Source organism: Fukomys damarensis, unplaced genomic scaffold (assembly GCF_012274545.1).
Source record: "Fukomys damarensis isolate Sample0158 unplaced genomic scaffold, DMR_v1.0_HiC HiC_scaffold_23, whole genome shotgun sequence".
Classification (NCBI taxonomy): domain Eukaryota; kingdom Metazoa; phylum Chordata; class Mammalia; order Rodentia; family Bathyergidae; genus Fukomys; species Fukomys damarensis.
In genome coordinates, this window is record NW_022900935.1 from 18,338,201 (window position 1) to 18,347,744 (window position 9,544).

At 39.4% G+C, this 9,544-nt stretch overlaps 1 protein-coding gene across 5 annotated transcripts in view; it reads right to left on the reverse strand.

The window, feature by feature from the left end:
* The window catches only part of Phactr4 (phosphatase and actin regulator 4), an 85,591-nt gene that overhangs the window by 72,325 nt on the left and 3,722 nt on the right, over positions 1-9,544 (reverse strand). For 2 of the 5 annotated variants that reach the window (XM_010632397.3, XM_010632381.3), the window contains exon 1: positions 3,767-3,883. The exons of the other annotated variants lie outside the window; for them this stretch is intronic. The gene's annotated coding sequence lies outside the window, so the exon portion shown is untranslated. Of the gene's footprint in view, positions 1-3,766; positions 3,884-9,544 lie in introns of those variants that run through there. 5 annotated transcript variants of the gene reach the window in all.

Here is a 9,544-nt window from a genome sequence, read left to right on the forward strand (position 1 = left end):
ATCCCCGGTAAAAAAAAAAAAAAAAAATCCCATTTTGGCAGCATTGTTTAAGGAAATCAACGGATTACTGATAACAAGTTCATTATATTTAGACTCTTCCACCCTGGAAAGCTGAACAATGTGTTCTGACAGGAATAGATAACATTTTGAGCACTTGGGAGGCTGAAGCAGGAAGACTGCCATGAGTTTGAGGCCAGCCTAAACTACATAGTGAGTTTAAGGGCAACCTGAACTACATAGCAAGACCCTGTCTCACCTCCCCCCCAACACACACACACACACACACACACACACACACAAACTTTTTTTTTTTTTTTTTTTTGGTACCGGGTATTGAACTCCGGTCCTTGCACTTGCAAGGCAGGCCACCGAACCGCTGAGCTAAATCCCCAGCCCCAACACACAAACTTTTGGTGTAAACTTGCCTTTTCTGCTCTCAAGGGTGCAGAGAACATCACTACAGGAGAGGTTAGGAAATATCTGATCTACCAGCAAACATCATCTCACATAACACTGTGTCATGTCAGGGAAACCATTTGGTAGTAAATTACATGGAGGAAGGAGCTCGGGATCATGGTACCTACTTGTCTTATCATATACAGTATCATCAAAAAATTCTAACCAAATGGAGCATAGTGTGCTTTCCTATGGTCCCAACACTTGGGTGACAGGAAAACCACTTAAGCTTACATGTTTGAGATCAGCTTGGGCAATATAGCAAGACGGGGCGGGGGCAATTTACAAATTAGACAAAGGATATGAGAGGTCATTTCTCTAATGATATACAAATAGCTAACTAGCATATGAAAAGATCCTCAACATCATTAGCCACCAGGGAAATGCAAATGAAAATTACTTTAAATTATTTAGTCAATTAAATAGGTACACAGAAGACAAATAATAACAAGTGCTGTCAAGGATATGGTGAAACTGGAACCCTCACACGCTGTTAGTGGTATGTTAAATTGTGTTTCATGTATGGAAAAGAGCTTTTGAGGCAGGTGACGGCACCACTGAGCTAAAGCCCCAGCTGAAAACAGCTTTTGCTTAACATAATTACCATGTGATCCAGGAATTTCACTTCTATGTATGCAGGAGAGAAATAAAAATATATGGCCATCTAAAAATGTAAACAAATGTTTACAGCAGCACTATTCATAAAAGCTAAAAAGTAAAAACTACCCAAATATCTATCAATAGATGAATAAACAAAATTAATACAATGGATTATTATTCAGGAATAAAAATAAATGAAATACTGATACTTGTTACATGGATAAATGTTAAAAGCATTTTCCTGAATGAAAGAATTACAAAGGACATCATGACTCAATTTTGTGAAATATTTGCAATAGGCAAATCTATAAAGACTGAAAATGCTGGGGTTACAGGTGTGTCTCCTAGCCCTGCTTGTTGTAATATTTGTTACAAAAGTTAATCGTGAAGGAAGATTGCAGGTTTAAGAAAAGATAAGCAAAAAAATGGTTGAGAGAGAGAGGGAGACAGGGTGTCACTATGCAGTTCAGGCTGGCCTTGAACTCACTGTGTAGCCCACCCCAGCCTTGAACTCTCAGCAATCCTCCTACCTTGGCTTCTCAAATCCTGGGATTACAAAAGTGTGTGCCACCACACCTGGCCTCCTCTCTCTTTTGAGTATATTGTTTGAACCTTTCTTTTTTTTTTTTTTTTTTTTTGAGATAGGGTTTCACTATGTAGTTCAGACTGCTCTGGAACTCACTGTGTAGCCCAGGCTGGTCTCAAACTTGCAGCGATCCTCCTGCCTCAGCCTCCCGAGTGCTGGGATTACAGGTGTGCACCACCACGCCTGGCTGAACCCTTCTTTGACCAAGTATTATATGAGATTTCAGTGGTCAAAGACTGACAGTGACCTTACTGGTTTCCTCACTAGAGTAGTAGCACACTGAACCCAAAAAAAAATGTACCATTAAATCTCCAACTTTTTTTTTTTTTGGTACTGGGGATTGAACTCAGAACGTTGCACTTGGGAGGCAGGTGGTGGCACCACTGAGCTAAATCCCAGGCCCAAATCTCCAATTTGTCTTCATCTTTAAATATCTTCACTTAACAAATGGGAAATTGAGCCTGTTACTTTGATTGTCAAAGGATAGTCAGGTAGACTGAATATGATACCACTCAATAAATATTTTAGTGCAACTAACAATTTGAAAATGAAGTCATTCTTTTCTACCAAGAAAATTTAACTACCTGGAAAAATCCTAGTCCTACAAATCAGTAATACACACACACACACACACAAATCAATCTGAGACTGTTGTATGTATTTATTGAGATGGAGTCTCTGTAGTTCAGGCTGGCCTTGAATTCACTATGGAGCCCAGGCTATCTTTGAACTCACGGCAATCCTCCTGTCTCAGCCTCCCAAGTGCTGGAATTACAGATAGGTGCTACCATACCCGACAAATCTGAAAATTGTAGAGATATTCTCTGAAAACAAATAATGAACCTAACAGTTAAGGCAGATAAGTTATACCTATTTTTCCAGAGGAAATAACCAAACGTTCTATATCTGGCAGATAGTATTATATTAGGATGTGTCATATCATTAATGATCACACCAAGATTATCAGCTTTCACAGGATACTTACTATCCATGGAAACATTCACAACATTAGATATCCACCCTCATTTCTCAAAACTGCTTTTATTTCCCGAGAGCTCCAAAATAAGTAAGAACTGGTTGGGAATGGTCAGCGGAGAACTACAAACATACAGCAGAACCATCCATAATATGATCCACTTTTAGACAGAGAGAAGGACAAATCAAACAATGACTGACTTAAAATTGACTGTGTATTGGGAGGCTGAGACAGCAGGATCACTTCAGTGCAGGAGTTTTGGCCAGTGTGGGCAACACAGACTCCCCCCCATACATAGAAAGGAAGAAAGGAAGGGAGGGAGGGAGGGAAAATAAAAGAAAGGAAAGAAGGGAGGGAGGGGAAGGGAAGGAAGGAAGGAAAGAAAGAGAAGGAAGAGGAGGGAGGGATGGAAGAAGATCTCAAAAGTAACTTCATATTTTTTTTATTTTTTTCTTTCTTTAAGCCTCCATCCCAGCATTCTGGGAGGCTGAGGCAAGAGAATTCCAAACCTGAGCCCAGCTAAAAAGGGCTAAGGATATAGCTCAGTGTGAGGCCCTGGGTTCAATTCCTAGTACGGGAAGGTGTGGGGGGGGGAGCAGCAATATAGCCTGTTTTCAAAAACAGTACTGATGGAAAACAAAAACAAAACCTACTACTGAACTAGGCATGGTGGTGCATGCCAGTAAATCCCAGCACTTGGGAAGCTGAGGCAGGAGTGCTTATAAGTTCAAGGCCAGCCTGAATTACAGAGTGAGGCCCTGATGCTGGGCATGGTGGTACACGGCTGTCTGTAATCGTAGCACTCAGGAGGCTGAGGTAGGAGGATTGCTGAGAGTTCAAGGCCAGGCTGGGCTACATAGTAAGTTCAGGGTCAGCCTAGACTACATAGTGAGATCCTGTCTCAAAAAAGCAAAACCAAACCAAAACCAAAAACACAGTGATTTAAAAAACCAGTAGGATGGATATTAATATATGCACATAAATATTTATGTCTTTAAAATTAGGTTGAGGGCAGGGGATTTAGCTCAGTGGTTCCGCCACCTGCTTCACACGTACAAGGACCCAAGTTCGATTCCCGGTACCGAAAAAACACAAAACAAAACAAAAAAACATAAAATTAGGTCGGAACCAGGCATGGTGGCACATACCTGTAGTCCCAGTACTTGGAGGCTGAGGCAAGAGGACTGCCACACGTTCCAGGCCAGTGAAGGCTACATAGAGTTCAATGCCAGCCTGAACTAATAGTGAGACCCTACATCAAAAAAACTAAAAAAAAAGAAAAAAGAAAAAAAATTAGCTGGACCCAGTGGCACATGCCTATAATTTCAGCTAGAAATATTCCTCATTTAACAACCTATCTGTTAAGACTTGAAGCAACAGTTTTGTACATCTTGTTTATAAAGCTTCACTGTCTCTTTTTTTAATAAAGTACACCTTGTTTATACAGTACTGTAATTTTTGTTGATTGTACCCTATAGTACTATAGTTTTATGTTCTGTTATACATTATAGTACTGCATGTAAGAGTTATGGAAATAAAAGCAAAGTCATCAAGTTGGAGTTTCCTTTGATCATTTCTTTGTTCTGAATATTATAATGTATATACTATATATAATTCCTCATTTAGCTACCAATTCATTTAAAGACCTAGTCCCAGTACCCCCCCAACAAACTCAGTTGTTAAACAAGGAAAGTTTATACTTAGGAGGCTGAGGCATGAGGATAGGAAGTTCAAGATGTGTCTGGGCAACTGAGCAGACCCTGTTTCAAAATGAAAATGAAGGGCCAAGGATTTAGCTCTGGTGCCACTGCCTGCCTCACAAACATAAGGTCACAAGTTCGATTCATGGTATCAAAAAACTTAAATAGAAAAAAAAATTAAAAATGGGCCAAGGATATACTCAGTGTGAAAGCCCTGGGTTCAATCTCCAGCCCACCCCCAAAAGGAGGAGTAAGAGAAGCAATGGCAGTCAAGTGCAAAGACACCACTCCTCTTTTCATTAATCATTGTATACTCTTCTTGTTTTTTTTTAAGGGCCAGGTGTAGTGCTGCCCCAGCTACTTGGCAGGCTGAGGTAGGAGGACTGAAACAGACTCCTTCTCTCCTCTTTTCTTTTTTTCTCTCTTTTTTTTTTCAGTACTAGGGCCCTAGTACCCCAGGGCCTTAGCACTGAACTATATCCACTTAAATATTTAAATTATAGTTAATATAGTTAATATAGTCTCACTAAATTGCCCCAGCTGGACTCAGAGAACTAGAGATCCTCCTGCCCCAAACTCCCAGAGTGCTGGGATTACAGGTATGCACCAACAACATCCCTGGATGGTCGGGAGTGAGCAAGCCTTGATCTATAGTTAGTGCAATAGATAATGCTGCTCTTGCTAATGACAGCCATTGTCCTGATGAAGTTAATACTGTATAGGTAAGAGAACTTTAAAATACATTTATTCTCTTCTCAGCTTTAGCAGTTCTTTGAATGTTACCAGCTGCTCAAATTTTATAACTAATTCAGTGAAAGCAATACAGAAACATGCACTCCAAGATAATATTTTTGATACTAAAAGTAAAAATGTTTTCTTTGTCTCAATAACCTAGTAATAGCCTTCATTCTTCCTTTCACTTTTTTCAAAGATAGCCTCAAGTAGTAAATACAGCTATGCATCTAACAAGATAGAAACCATGCAATTTTTGAACTTGCTAAAGAGGCCCAAGCTGCCCAGGAATTTGAGATTCGCCTCCTTGGCCTCTGTAGTACTGGAATTTCAGGTGGGTTTTAGTTGTTGTTTTTTGAGATGAGAGCGTGAGGATCTTGTTAACCTCTGGGCTCAAGAGATCCTCCCATCTCATTTTCCCAAGTAATGGGACTATAGGCTTGCTCTATCAAGCCTGGTCATTTTTAAATGCATAAATTATTAATTAATTAAGTTGTGGTGCTGGGGTTGAACCCAGGGCCTTCACACTGAGACATGACCTCACTAAATTACCTAGGCTAGGCTCAAATTTGTGATCCTCCTGCCTCAGCCTACCATAGTAATGGTATTACAGATGTGTATCACCACACTCAGCTCCAGCTAATATATTTTTTAAAAGACAAAACAGTAAAAAATGTGTTCTTGGCATATAGTGGGCATTTAATATTGTTCAGTTGATTAAGTATCTATTAAGAGCTAAATATAGGCTGGGGATTTAGCTCAGAGGCACCACACCTGCCTTGCAAGCACAAGGTCCTGAGTTCAATCTCTGGTACCAAAAAAATATATATAGCTGGGGATGCAGCTCAGTGGCAGAACATGTGCTTAGTATGCCAGAGACCTTTGGTTTAATCCCCAGCATAAAAAGAAAGGAAGGAGGAAGGAGAAGAAGGACAAAAGAAAAGGAGCCAGTGCCGAGTACCATTATCAGGTACTATATAAATATGAGCAAGGTTTTGATGGTAATAATCCTTAAGAAGTCAATATACTAGTAGAAAAGAGGAGACAGTAAGATAACATTATATGCATAATAATAAAAATTCAAATTACAAGAAAAGAGGTCCCCTTTCCCTTTTAACCACATGGTAGATAGGGCCAGGCTTATAAATCATGCTATACCACCCCAGTTCTTGTTTTCAGCTCAAAACAAGCAAAATAAAGGAGATAACGGTTCTATCATGATTCTAAGCTTGATTAAAATACACAATGACTAGGGCGAGATTTAGCTCAGTGGAACCCGTGCCTGCCTCACAAGCACAAGGTCCTAAATTCAATCCCTGGTACAAAAAAAAAAAAAGGTAAAAATGTACAATGTCTAAAAATATCATCAGGATTATGAAACAAATTTACATTGACAGTGAAGGGACAATTAAATTGCTTTTTCCATGTACTCTTTGGTCTTGATATAAAAACATATCACTAGAGAAATATACATAATTAAGAAACTAACAAAAGCTGGACCTGGTAGTTTCTACCTGTAATCCACACACTTGGGAGGCTGAAGCAGGAAGATTGCCATGAATTCAAGGGCAGTCTGGGCTACAGAATGAGTTCAGGGTCAGCCTGAACTACATAGTGAGATCCTGTCTCAAGCCCTCCCTCAAAAGTAAAACAAGATATGTTTATTTTTAAGCACAAATAATCAACATCTAAAATATTATTTAAGGGTTAAATATAAAGTAGAATTTATTTTCCCTTTATTTCATTTTTTGAGACAAAACAAAAATCCCAGTCTTATTACTATCTCCAATAGGTAATGGGCATTGTTCATTTTTTTCCCCCTCTTAAACAATGTCTTGCTGTGTCACCCAGGCTGACCCCAACTCCGAGCTCAAGGAATCCTACTCAGTCTCCCAAGCAGTTGGGACTATAGAAGCAAACCATAGTGACAGCATCTTTTTGAGGGAGGGGGTGGGGATAGTCCTAGGGATCAAATCCAGGTTCTAGAGCTCTGGTGGCAAACCTTAGGAACATGTGCCACAGTGAGCTGTTTCTTACACCATTGAAAGCTCAAGAGGTTTGCCATCATTGTTCTAGAGCATACTAGACAAAGGCTCTACTACTGAGCTATGTCCCCAATCTTTTTTATTTTTTTGAGACAAGGTATTGCCTGAGTTGACTGGAACTTGAGGCCTCCTTGCCTTAACTTCAAGAATATCTGGGTTTATAGGTATATACCAACATTCTCAGCTCTTTTTTTGGTGGAGGGTACAAGAGATGGAACTTGGGACCTTGCACTTGCGAAGAGGGCAGCACTCAGCTCTTTTTTTTTGATAAAATTGCATAGACATATAGTGCACAATGATTTGGAATACATATGCCTTGGGAAATGGCTAAATCAAGCTAATTAACATATACACTACCTCGTTTTTTCATGATAAGCATGTCAGTAATTTTCAAGTATATAAATACACTGTTACTACTTATAGGTACCATTCTGTACAATAAGTCTCTTGAACTTATTCCTCCAGTCTAACTAAAATTTTGTATCCTTTGACCAACATCTTCCCAGTAGTGTTCTTTCATATAAACCCTGGTAACCACAATTCTATTCTCTGCTTCTATGAGTTAGACTTTTTAAAGATTCTATGTATGAAAGTGTACATTACAGTCATGCATAAAAAATGTATTGTTATCAATCCTGTCATTGTGCAAACATCACACAATGTACAGGCTGGGATGGTGGTGCACACACATAATACCAGAACTCTGGGAGGCTGAGGCAAGAAGATTAAAAATTCAAGTCAACCCTGGACAATTAAAATTTTTTTTTAATTAAAAAGGGCTGGGGATACAGCTCAGAGCAAAAGCCCTGGGTTCAGTGTCGCCAATAAAACAAAAACAAAAAACTGATTTCAGCACACCTGTAATCCAAGCACCTGGCAGGCTGAGGAAGAAGGGTCACCATGAATTCAACGCCAGCCTGAACTAGAGTAAGACCCTGTCTCAAAACAAATAAACAACCCCCCCAAAACAACTGTGGCCTAGCCATATCAAACTCCTCATTCTTCCTAGACACACAGTTCGCATTTTCACATCTTTATTCTTATGCTTCAACTGCTCCTGCTATCTAGAATAACTTTGATTATAACTAATTCTTTGAATTCTTATTCATCCCTCAAGACCCTACTTCATAACCACATCCTCTGTAATGTTTCCTTTTACAGTCTACCAAACCAGACTCTTTCAGTTCCTATTATATCTCTTAACCACACTACTGTGCTGTAATATATCAGCTGTAGGGGGCAGAGGTAGTATACCTGCACATCATTGTAATGTCAACAGATAAAAGATGATCCTAGCACAAAAGAGGCCAAAAAAACAAAAGTATCTGCTGAATTTTTTAAAAATAAAATTTTTTGGGCCAGTGCTTTAGCTCAGTGGTTCCACCACCTGCCTTGCAAGCACAAGGACCTGAGTTTGATCCCCGGTACCGAAAATAAATAAATTAAATAAATAAAATGTTTGGTTCTAATAGTCTCCAAAATTGTACCTGGACACTTTTGCTATTCATTCAGCAATAAGTGAATAAAGTTCCAACGAAATACTTGGAGCTGTGTGCTAAGCCACTAAGGATATAGATTAAGACTTTATCTCTGTCCTCGGGATATAGCTCATTTGTAGGGTGCTTACCTAGCTCACATGCATTAAGCCCTGGATTCAATCTCCAGTACCATCACCACCACCACCGCCAGCACAGAAACAAACAAACAAAAAACCCTGATATAAAATTTGACAAATATTATGAAAAGATCCACATAAATGGTTATAGTATCTCCATGAAGATTTGACTCCGAGTCTATGAAAGTTTACAAGGCGACTTTAGACCACAGAATTCATCCATTCACTTCTTTTCTTACACATAAACTTGTGTGCCAATATCCCTTTTCTAACAGGAATACTAAAAATAACTTCCTACAGGAATTTGAGACATATAATGTAACCAAATACTTATCCTACCTGCTCCTGGGAACAATTCCACAAGTTAGGTTGAACAGGAATCATTAGCCCCATGTTAAATACAAGAAAACTAAGACTCAAATAGGTTAAATGAGTTACTCAAGGTTACACAATAAGAGAACTCCCCCCCACAAACCCAGTACTGGGGATCTAGGGCTTCACTTAGGCTAGGCAAGGTCTTTACTACCGAGCAACATCCCCAGCCCGCAAAATTAATGAGAGGATCTGGGGCTGGAAATGTAACTCAGTGGTAGAGCATTTGCTTATTACTAGCATAATCGAAGGCCTGGGTTCAATCCCCAGTAACACAAACAAAAAGAAGGCATGTTTATTTACAGTTTCTTTACAACTGCTGCTTTTCCCCATCCTAACTCTAATCAGACTATAAACCCCAAGAGGGAAAAGACATTTTTTTAAAAATTTAATTTAGGGCCAGGGATTTAGCTCAGTGGTTCTACTGCCTGCCTTGCAAGTGCAAGGACCCGAGTTCAATCC